We start from the raw sequence: 11230 nt of genomic DNA, 5'->3' as shown, positions 1-11230 counted from the left end.
CGGCGCTCCGCGGGGCCGCGCTGGGCGGAGCGGGGAGAGGCGGCTTTTAAAGCGGCCCCGGAGCCCGGCGGGGGCGGGGGGATGCTCCCGGGGTGTGTGTGAGTGAGAGAGAGAGAATGGGGGGGGGGAGGTGGAGAACGGCCCTGCCCGGAGGTAGAGAGGGGAGAAGAAGGATGGGGACGGAGCGGGGGGTGAGGCGTGCCTGCGGGCATCGCTCCCGCACCCACTGGGTCCCACTGCATCGTCTGGCACTGAGCGCCGGGAGTCCTTTCTGTACCCCCCCCTTGCATCCCACTTCTGCAGTCCCGCAGCCCCCTGCACCCTCATTACATCTCCGGACATCCCCCCCATACACCCTCTATGCCCCCCTGCACCCCCTAAGTGCCTCCAGCACACTCCCAGCACCTTCTCCTAAGCAGCCCACACCCCTGTCCATATCCCCTGCATGTCTTCATGCAGCCCTCCCTGCACCTCCTCAGTAACCCCTGGCACTCCCATCTGTATTTCCCTGCATCCCACTAGGCATCCCCTCTGTATTCCCCCTACATCCCACTGGGCATCATTATCCCTCTGCATCCCTCTTGCATCACCCCAGGTACCCATCCCTCACCCTCCCCACATCACCCAGATACCCCACTACACATCCCTGCATCCCCTCCACAGCCCACTGTAGCATCCCATGTGCACCACCCTGCCCAGCCCTGTAACCCTGGACACCCCCCTGCATCCCCAGACCCTACTTAGGGGATATCAGAAGCTCATGACGTGTCAGCAAACAGGTTTGTTACAGAACAGGCAGCAGAATCTCCTCTTCCCTGTATCCAGCATCCAGCTGACCCACTGGGTCGTGGTGAACTTGACCTTGGTGTGCAAACCTGATAAAAGACAGCAGGGCCACAGTGAACTTCAGCTGCTCACATGCAGCCATGCTCCAAACCAGCTGGGATATCTTTGGGACATGAGCACAGCTGTCACCCAGAGGTCACCCCGCAGCCACCCCCACTGGCCCTCCCCATTACCCTGTGATGATGAGTGGGAAACGTGGAGTTGGGTTTCCCATGGGAAGGCATCAGAAACTCAGCACGGAGATGAATCCAAGAGGAACCCATGGGGAGCCCAGATTCTCCCATAGGGTCTGACCCCTGTGAGTGGCACATCCCTTGGGAGCAGCAGAGGAGACAATGAGAAGTTGAGAAATGGGGATCTGGGGAGCAGAGCACTGGTGATGGACCCCTCGAGGGGAAGGAAAAACAACTGGTGTTGCCCATGAAGGTGGCATTGCTGAGAAACACTTTTCAGCTAAAAATATGTCAGAGCACATTAACGGCTGCTCTGGTTAAGTGGGGAAGGATGGTCTCCATTAGCACCAGGAGGTGGGAAATCCACTGCTCATTCCCCACCTGTTTTATGCGCTTTGCCTCGAGATTCCCCTCTAATTAAGAGCTCACTGAGCAGAGGAGAGGTGGGAACAGGGCACAAAACCACCCCAAAGCTGCAGCAACGGGGCTGCTCACAAGTTGGGTGCCCACTGTGCATCACAGTGGTTCCAAAACCCAGCATGCTGCTCCTGCCCATTTCCTTTCCAAACAAAAAAAAAAAAAAAAGAAAAAAAAAAAAAGCTCATCAGAGAATGAGGGAAAAGCCTTTGGAGCACTGCGAACATCGATCGGAGGGGAGGAAGGCAGTGTTCCGCTCTCGGTGCCAGTAGGGAGGTGCCGTCTGCTGGCTGACCCCGCAGTGCCGTGAAGCAGACTTTGTCCCCACCGCGGTGCAGCGGGGCACAGCCTGGCTCGGCGCTCACTCTTTTTTCCTGGGCTGATTTCAAAACCAGAGAGCTGCAGCGCGATCCAGCCGGGCGCGGAGATTACAGCAGGAATCAGGTTAAACCCCGGTTATGGGATGCGTGCCGGGGTACGGCGGTGGCACGGCACAGCCCCAGCTGCTTGCGAGTGGCCGTTAAGTCATGCCGTGCTCTTGGAAATAGCTCTTTCTGTAGCTCGCAGGTTTAACCAAATGAGTGAAAATTGTGCTGGTGTAATTAAAGCAGTGCGGTTTGTGATCCGTCTGTGCGCTGGAGTTATTCTGCAGATGGAAAATCCGTGGATGGCTGCAGCCTCGCATCCTGCGTGGTTCCAGTTTCCATTGCTGTGAGGGTGCCTGTGGACACCGCCTTCCTCCTGGGCTGGGCTGCTCCCAGGTGTTCTGCTTTCATCCCAAAAATGCTGCATGGAAATGAGCTGAGTGCAACAGTCAGAAATGAAGATCCGCAGCACCGTGGCCAACGGGTCATTTTTTCACTTTGGGAAAATCCTGAGTGGATTTCCAGAGATCTCTGCTTGATGGAGACATGCTGCACCTGCTGGTTGGAGCCTGGATGAGAAATGAGGAAGAATCAGAGCAAAAAGGCTCTGGGAGAGAGCTGCCATTGGGGCTGGAAGAGCCCAGCTTAGAACAAGGAGGGCCACGTGGATGGGCTTTGCCATGCAGCAGCTCTCCCAGCCATCAGAAACTGAAGGCAGCAGCACAGGAGATTTAAACTGGAGATTAGAGAGGCAGCAGGGAGATGGGAGCTCGTGCCAGAGCTGCAGTGAGAACAGCATCCACGGTCTGGATTTCTGCAATCTTGGAGTGATCTGCAGCATTTTCTATCATTGCTCTCCAGAAAGATTAAATCTTGATTGTCAGGAAGCAGTGCGGCGGGTGAGAAGATTTCCCAGACCAGTCAAAATGTCATCCTGGTAAAAATGCCGGTAATAAAAGATGAAAGGAGAGGGCCCACTGTGGGCTCAAGCCTGTAAAGATGGCCAGAAGATGGATCTGGAAGTTTAGAAACAATTTTAAGCACGGTGCGAATGGTCGCTGCAGGGACAGAAGGGCTCAGCACAGATATCCACGGTGGGGGGAAGAACTGATAAATTAATAAAAATCAGCGGCGCGCCCAGTGTTGAATTAAAAGAAGAGAATTAAACCCAATGTTTTCATAGGTCTCAAAGGGCTCTGTTGGTGCCTAAGAAATGTGGGCAATGAAGAAGATGCCCAGTGGGGTTGGTGGGATGCTCAGCCCCAGCTGGGACCAGGCACTGTTCCTTGTGCCAAAAGCAAGCTTGAAATAACCTGAGACAAAGCCAACCCCACCCACTGGAATAGCAGGTCTGACAGAGCTGGGCTATGCAGGCACTGGGCAGGGGCCGCACCGTGGCTGAGCAAAGGAGGATATTTCAGGTCCCCCTGGCCGGAGCCATGCATCTGTCACTGTCATTGTGGCTCTCCCCAGGGCTAAAATTGGGCTAAAGCTGGGACTCCGAGTGCTACCCGTGTGTCCATGGGGATGTGAGTCACCAGCAGGGACGTCCGCCTGCTTGTGCTGCGGCTTCTGCAAAGCAAATGCAGCTCCTCTGCTCTGTCTCCAAAGTGGGTGATGTCCACGAGGATCCACCGTGACCAGCACTGCTGTGTTTTCACACCTGAAACCTTTCGGCAAAGGTTTTTGAGCACTGGGAGCGCGAACGTGCGGGGCGAGAGATGAGCCTGAGGGGGAGAGATGCAAAGATCAAAACAACAGCGATTTCAAAATAAAATCTGACAGCCAAGGGAAAACACAGCTTGTCCCTGCCGAGACTATCATTTATGGCAATTAAAAAAAAATTGGCATGGCAATAAGGAGAACAGCATGGTATTTCCTGACAAGGGCGTAGGGAGCATCCTTGGAAAGTCTTCCCTGCACAGCGTGCTGGCTGCTTCCAGAAAAACAAAGGTTGCTGTGACCCACCTGTCCCTGAAAAGCAGCTATTTGGGGCTGTAATATGGCTCTTGTTTCAGCTAGGCCAAGGAGAACAAAAGTCACTGGCTGAATATGGCAGAGCTATTGGCAGCTTTTCCCGGCTCTGAGGTTTGGGTATTTGCCTGCAGTTCTGTAATTGCCATGAAACTCCTTAAAAAAAAAAAAAACAACAAAAAAAACCCAACACTGTAGAGCTGGGCTGCAGCAGCCCATATGAGATGAAGGAGAGCTGGTCACACGTATCCCCATGTCCCCACACCTCCCAGGAAGCCAGGGCTGGGACACACTTGGGGCTCACCCAGGGCGTATCTGAGGGTTTCAGTGGCGTAACAGGGATTGCCAAAGCCCAACCTCTGGGAGCGATTACCTTTCACACAGTACTTCAAGGGGGAGCATGGAAAGCAAACAGAAACCCACAGTTTTCTTCACCTGATGCTGCCTATCCCTCCTCAGAGCCACAGCCAGGCGTTGTTTGTGTGATGAGACCCGCACTGCCGCCAGACATGCCATGATGCTGAAGAGAAGCAGCTCCACCTAGACAAGCATTGCTGCTAATGCAGAGCCCACATGTGCTGCTGCACTGCCAGCTCACCCACCAGCCACCCATCATCGATTAATGACCATCAGTCATTGACCATCGATCACCGACTACCAAATATTGAGCACCAACAGCTGACCATCGACCGCTAACCACTGACCATCGTCCACGGATCATTAACCATTGACCAGCAATCACTGACCACCAGCCACTGACTGTTGCCCACCGACAATTGATCATCAACCACTGAGCATTGATCACTGGCCGCTGACTGTCAACTATTGACACTGGCTATTGACCATGGACCATTGCCCCATCCAGCTGGGCACCAGACTTGGCACCACCCAGTTCAAATTGCAGCCGGGTTTCAAGCTGCATCGAGGTCCTAAATCCTGGAGCCAGTTGGAGTCTTGTTACCAAGTTTTCCTTTCACTGAAGCAAACAGCACCTTCAAAACCCCCAATGTTCATTTTCTTTCCCAAAGAGGGTAGCAGCCTTAAGCAGTTGCCACTTGCAAAGTCATACTGAGAGCAATGGGAGGGAAAATCCTGTAGGAAACAAAACTGAACTTCAGTAAGACAGTCTGAGGTGAGAAAAGACCCTCTGTGAGCTCTGAAATTGGTCAGTTACAGCGGTGTAAGGCAAAGCGGGGCTTTGTGGAGCCCTGGACATGCCTGGATTAGCCCCATAGAAATTTGTTTCAGCAGCTGGTGGTAACTGTGGGTTTCCCTGCAGGAGACAGCAGAGAGACGTTCACCTGTGCTCATTTTGAGAGCTGCTCATTAGTCCTCATCAAAGATAATTACGCTTCAAATCAGAATCAGATGTCCAGCAGAATTTTGAACAACCATGACAAAGTGGGTCCCCATTTGTTTACCCAGGGGGAGAAGGGGTTCCTGTCTGCTGGGATGCTGGCACCTGGAGGAGTTTCTACCCACCCTGCTTCCCCCTCCCCGGTAAAAGTATTTGGTTGTTTTTGTTTTTTTTTCAGGAGAAAATGCACCCAACATGGAAACAAGAGCATGGCAATACCTTTTGGTGAGGAAATGGGCAGGAAATGAGGGGAAATGGGCAACGAGCAGCATGGGGAGGGCAGCTTCACCCCAGCTCCACCTTGGCAGGTCGCTGCTGCTGTGCGCTGCCTTCCCAGATATTACTCTAATGCTTTCTTTCAGCCTGCAGATAAATGGGCCTCTTCAGAAGGCATTAAGCCCTCTCTGTTCCAACATTTTCTTTAAGAGAGCAGAGGAAAAGTTTGGATTACGCTGAGCTTCTGAATTCAGCTTTTATGGGTGAGCTGTGAGGGGTTTCCTTCCAAGACAAAATAGGGCCAGTGTGCTTTTTTCTCCTTTCCTTCTGAACGATGACGGAGGCCGTGCTGCCCCTTCGCCTCCTGCATTTTCCTCCCCTCCTGTGGTTCCCTGTGGGCTGCGTGGCACCACCAATGTGATGCTTAAGGGGAGGATCAGTGCTGCCATTGTGCAGTGCCAGAGAACCCCGCACCACAGGCAGGTCCAACTCTTGTTGAGACAATGATTTGTGTTCCAATTTTGAAATTCCTGGGTGGGATCTTTCCCTGGCTCCAGAGCAGCAGCTGTGAGCATTGAATCACAGCAGAAATAGGGAGAAGCATCTAGTGGGAGCAGCACTGGGTGGGAGCAGCAAAGTGAGACCCAGAGACTGCTGGGCTGAGGAAATGGCAATGTAATAATGGTGCAGGGGAGGTGGAACTGGAGGAAGGACAAAAATGAGCCAAATTTGGGAAGAATTATGTTCAAGGAGAACATAATGAGAAGACCTCAGAAGGCTGGTTGAAGCCACCTCCTCCCAGCCTAAATTACCCAGTGATTCAGCCACTGGGGATGGTGCAAGCCCAGCGAGCTCCACGTGGGCGAGCAGGGTTGGTCACCGCTCACCTCTTCCCAGACAAGGGACGGGTGACAGCGGGTGACACGGCGTCAGCGGGGACAGCCTGAGGGAGGTGGCTCATGGCGGCTCTCAACCACAGGGACGCATTGGCTGCAGAGCCCCAGGGCTGCATGGGGGCAATTAGTGGAAGATAAATTAAAAGACACTGTCTGCAGCTCTTGGGAGTCCCTGATCGGCAATCTGCTGGAGGGGAGCAGTGCTGGAGGCTTGTCCTGGCTTTGTGCTCTGCCCTAAGCATCCACAGTGGGGCTTGTTGAGCCTGGGTGGGCAGGAGGAGACGGTGCTCTGTGGGCTCTGAGACACAGGGGGTCCTTGGGATGCATCTGTGAGGTCCTTGGGGATGTGTCCGTGGAGACTCTGGGTTTGCATCCATGGGATCCTTGGGATGTGTCCATGGGAAATGCAGCAGATGGGGTCCCCGACCTGAGATGTGCAGATGCATCCTGGAGAGGTGCACAGGTACGTCCAGTCCTGTCGCTGGGACAAGCTCAACATGCAGATCTTGCGGCACTGCCCCTCGTCCCCAGCCGGGCTCACAGTTCTGGAGAGGGGACATCCCGGCTGAGGGATGGGTACAAAGAAACAAACAGCCCTAAGGATCCGCAGCCCCGCGGTGGGGACCGGACCCCGTCATGCCCCCAGATGCCATCAGATTACCGCTTGGGCGCAATCCAGAGACCGTGCAGCCGCAGCTCCGCGCAGTCGGGGTCGGTGTTACACCGGGCGGGCGCTAGGGGGGGATGGCGGCACGCAGAGCGACCGCGGGCTGCGAGCAGCAGGAGGATGAGGAAGAGGAGGAAGGCCGAATCAGGCTCCAGGCGCAAGCAGGGGATGAGGGCAGGAATGGGGACTATCTTCTGCATATTGAGCACATCCCAGCTCCCCACCCAGGAGCAAAAAGAGGAGCATACTTTTACCCTACAATATAGCCAAAACTGCAGATCCCAAACTGGGGTTTGCCGGGGGTGGCAGAACCCCACTACTGCCCACTGTGCAGTGAAGGCAGCGGGTCGGCCACCGGATCCCACCCTGGCACTGAGACTGCCATCAACATGAGCACTGCACAGCCAATGAGTTCCACGCTGATCACCAACATTAATTATATTTTGCAATTTCAGACAAAAAGCATTGCCCACTGGGATTCCCATCCCAGCCTCCTTCCATGCCACAGCATATTCCCCCCCATGTGGCTGCAAAGCCCGGCAGGACTAGCCATCCCTGCAGCAATTCAACTGGCTGAGAGACTCCTGGTCTCACCACCATCAAGAACATCATTTTGGGAACCATCAGCACTTCAGCTGCACCCTGCGCACCCACCCCTGTACGCGTTCACTGCACGGCTATGTGAGAGCCCCAGCTCAGGCACAGAGGATGAGCCCTACAGCACCCCATATGAGGGAGTTTAGTTTCCATCTCTGAGCGTAAATTCTCTAATCATTTGCTCCCAACCTGCTCCCCCAGTCATCATCATACATTGCCTCCATTGTACCCCCAGTGCTTGGCTGCCCTGGGCTGGTTCCTGCAGGATGCACAAGGAACTGCACTCAGCCACCCCTCCACCAAATTCCCAGATGTCCCTTTCCCATCCCAGTGCACTGACTGCACAACCCTGGCAGCATCTGTGGAGGATTAGAGCCTCCCTAATTTCCAGTCTCCATTTATTCCTGTCCAGCTCCAATCCCATTTGTTCTGGTGCCAACATTGTCTCCCGGCGCACACAGCTCGTCTCCCTTCCTGGTGCTGTCCCTTGATGTATTAATAGCGGGCAGCTCCCTGCCCTGCCTTTGTTCCCTCTGCACATGGCAGAGAAGGATGTGGCTTTTCAGAAGAGGCTCAGGGACAAGAAGGCCCATTCAGCAAATCCTCATGTTCAGTGGCACTGCCATGATGAAATATCCCCAAAAACGGCACCGGGAGCTGCTTCCCATCAGACCCAAGCAGAAAATGAGCTTTTTGCTCCTCCTGCAAACTGTTCCTTCCCACTCTTCCCAGAAGGATGATATTTTTGAAGCTTGCAGGAAACGAGGTTTTGGCAATGCCTGAGAAGCAATGGGAGGGGTGGGTGGGTGGGGGCTCCCTGGATGCTTGGCGTGACTGGAGTGGTCTGAAGCTGGGAGCTGTGGGCTGGGGTTAAGCTCTGGCATGCTGGGAAGGGCAGGGGCAAGGGGTGACGACAAGATCCCCAAACTAAGATGAGCATCAAGGAGCAGCTCTGGGACTCCCTTCTGCACCCCAGGTTGGGATGCCGATGTCAGCAGCTCGCTTGGTGCACATATAGCCATATTCAGGTGGTTGCTTCATTTTGTTTTTCTCCCCTTTTTTTAAAGCACAAAATCACTCCAAATCTCATCGCCCATTTCCCCAGATCCACACTCACAGTAGAAGTGGCAGCTCAGAGCCTCCAGCGGTGTCAGTGCCTTCATATGGGGACACAGGGCAGCAGCAGGCAGCCCCTGGCAGGAGTCTCAACCACAGCATTCCCAACCTGGATTTAAACACATGGCCTCCATCACACTCCTTCATAAGCTAACTTAAGGCATCCCCAACTCTACCCCAGCAAGTGACGACCTTTCCGTGATTTTGGGTTTGCTTTGTTCCCACTGCAAACACCTGCAGGCTGAAACCCCCAGCACACAGGGGCATTTCCAAGTGTAGCAGGGAACCATAGAATCATTGAGGTCAGAAAAGATCTCTAAGATCATCAGGTCTAACCATACACCCATTGCCACCATGCCCACTGACCATGTGTCCCCACGCCACCTGCTGCAGCCTTTGCTGCTGCCAAACCCAGTGTGGGGGCTCCTGCTGCTCACCATGCCCAGGTGTTCCCAGGCTGCCTGCTCCTCCCAGTCCAATTACAACACCCAGCCTCTGCTCCAGGTGGTCTTTAGCCAGATGCTGACGAAGGAGGCTGTCCAGTGCCCTGAAGAAGTGCTATTACCTTTGGGTGCAGAGGGAAATCGAAGCATGTGACTTGCCAAGGTGTCTAGGTGTTGCGGGCTGGGGATGGGTGGCAGTGTCACAGCTCTCCCGTTGGCCACAGAGATGGGTCACAGACCCCGCTGCCAGCACCACATAGGGCTTAGAGCAAAGGGCTGCCTCACCAGCTGAGGTCCTCGTTGCACGCCTCACCAGCACCAGCTGCTTGGTGTCACCCCCAGCAGCATCGCCCCACTTTTACCAGTGACCACGCACCGGGGCGGGCAGCGCTTCCCTGCTGCAAACCCAGCCATGATGCCCGTCCCCAAGCTGCCAGCAAGCCGCTGCATTTGTGCAACTGTGTTCTCACTCTGCAAACACCTTCCCTTAATTACTTTCATTCAACAACAGGTCCTCCCGGAGCTGCTGCTCCCTGCGGATGGGGACTGCCCTCGCAGCAGCTGATAAACCCCAACGATACGGCCCTGGCGTCGCGGCTCCCCAGCAGCCGCGTGTCCTCGCATGCACGGTGACTGCATGCTAAAAACATTCTGCACTTTTTCACCGATTAAAATTTTCCAGGAGAGAGTCAGAACCGCAGCCCACACCCTATCGGCTGGGCCAGAGGTTTCCCCTCACTCTCCGCAGCCCTGCCAGGAAAATCAAGAATACAGAAAAGCATTTCTGCTGGTTTGGGTCATTTTGAAAGTTTGGCTGCAGCATCATTTGTTTAACAATAACTCATTCTGTGCTGCACCCAGAACTTTGGGCCCAGCCTTGCAGGGATGAAACGGATGGATGCTCACAGCTGCATGCCAGGCCCCACGCCTGCCCCGAATCAGAATCTTCTGTGCCCAATTTTGCTACCAGCGGTGGCAGAAGGAGCACTGAGGCTGTAGACAGTGTTTACCCAGCAAAGGGATCACACTGGTGAGACTGGAGTCTCTGCCAAAGCCACAGCCAAGCTGATAAGAAGGAGATGCAATCAGGTGTTTCTTCTCATTACCACTAATTGCTGTTTGCGTGCTCTCAGGAGCTCTGTTCTAGACTGGACCCTGTGCAACTGGAGCAAGCAGAGATACCTGTGAAAAAGTGCATTTAACCTGGAGATATCAGTGCTTTTCTTCTCCTTTCCTTCTCACCCTGCCGAGAACAATGGAGGCAAGGTTTGCAGAGGGAGGTAATATCTTTTTTTAGCCCAACTGAAATAATTAGGAGAAAAACAGGCAGGCTGCAGGGTACATGAGCCCTTCAGCAGGACTGAAATAGAAGCAGAAGTCTGCGGAGCTGAATACCAACAGAGAACAATAGCTGGAGCGTGACTAGTAGTGTTAACCAGTTCTGCCACCAAGGACCACTTTCCAGCTGTTTTCCTTGGGCACTGCCAAAATCCATCATCCTTGATGGTGCTGCCAGGAGCCAGCACCACTCCAAGGAACGGTGCCAGCCCACAAAGCCCCAGGATGTGCACCAGGGCTTTGAGAAGCTCAGGGCCCAGATGGTGCCTGACTGGGCATCATTCTGCACCCTGCATCCCATCCTGCTGCTCCCGGGGCATTGCTGCCCTAACCTGCACCCTGCCTGACCCTCATGAGTCACCACTTCCAGGGGTCCCATCCCTCCATGGGGGTGTCTCCTGAACGCTGGGGACGCCAGCCTGACCCTGGGGGCTGTGGCTGATCCTCAGGGACCTGTTAGACACCACAGTTCTTTGCCCCAGACCAGGGGCTCCAGGTACACATCCCACCACTGGGTACTCTGTCTCACCCCTATGGTCCACGTCCCACTTCCACGGCACATTTCCCACCTTGCAGAATTTGTCCCACCTCCACGGTCCATGTCCCATCCTCCAGATCCTGTCCTACCCCTAGGGTGTATGTCCCATTCTCTAGACCCTGTCCCATCTCTCTCGTCCGTGTACCACTCTCTAGACCTTGTCCCATCCCTACGGCCCGTACAACATTCTGCAGACCCTGCCCCATCTCACGCACCCTTTCCCTTGAGCCCTGGCACTCCATGTGACCCCAGAACCACGTCCCAGCTCCCTGACCGACCCCGGTCCC

The 11230-nt window shown here is 54.6% G+C and overlaps 1 long non-coding RNA gene across 2 annotated transcripts; it reads right to left on the bottom strand.

The window, feature by feature from the left end:
- Window positions 1-649: 649 nt before the first annotated feature.
- On the bottom strand, window positions 650-11196 carry LOC122163506. Of its 2 annotated transcripts, XR_006169949.1 has the most exons (4): window positions 9062-11196; window positions 8626-8733; window positions 1020-3528; window positions 650-875 (listed from the first exon to the last, which is right to left on the bottom strand). It is a non-coding gene; the product is annotated as an uncharacterized LOC122163506 (long non-coding RNA). The 2 variants fall into 2 exon arrangements; XR_006169950.1 differs by lacking the exons at window positions 8626-8733; window positions 9062-11196 and adding an exon at window positions 4211-4436.
- Between the last annotated feature and the right edge of the window lie 34 nt (window positions 11197-11230).

This window comes from Centrocercus urophasianus, unplaced genomic scaffold (assembly GCF_019232065.1).
Source record: "Centrocercus urophasianus isolate 14NV4802_14NV808 unplaced genomic scaffold, USGS_Curo_1.0 seq_23, whole genome shotgun sequence".
NCBI classification, from domain to species: Eukaryota; Metazoa; Chordata; class Aves; order Galliformes; family Phasianidae; genus Centrocercus; species Centrocercus urophasianus.
The sequence above is the reverse complement of the archived record's forward strand: the minus strand, read 5'-3'. Positions and strand labels throughout refer to the sequence as shown.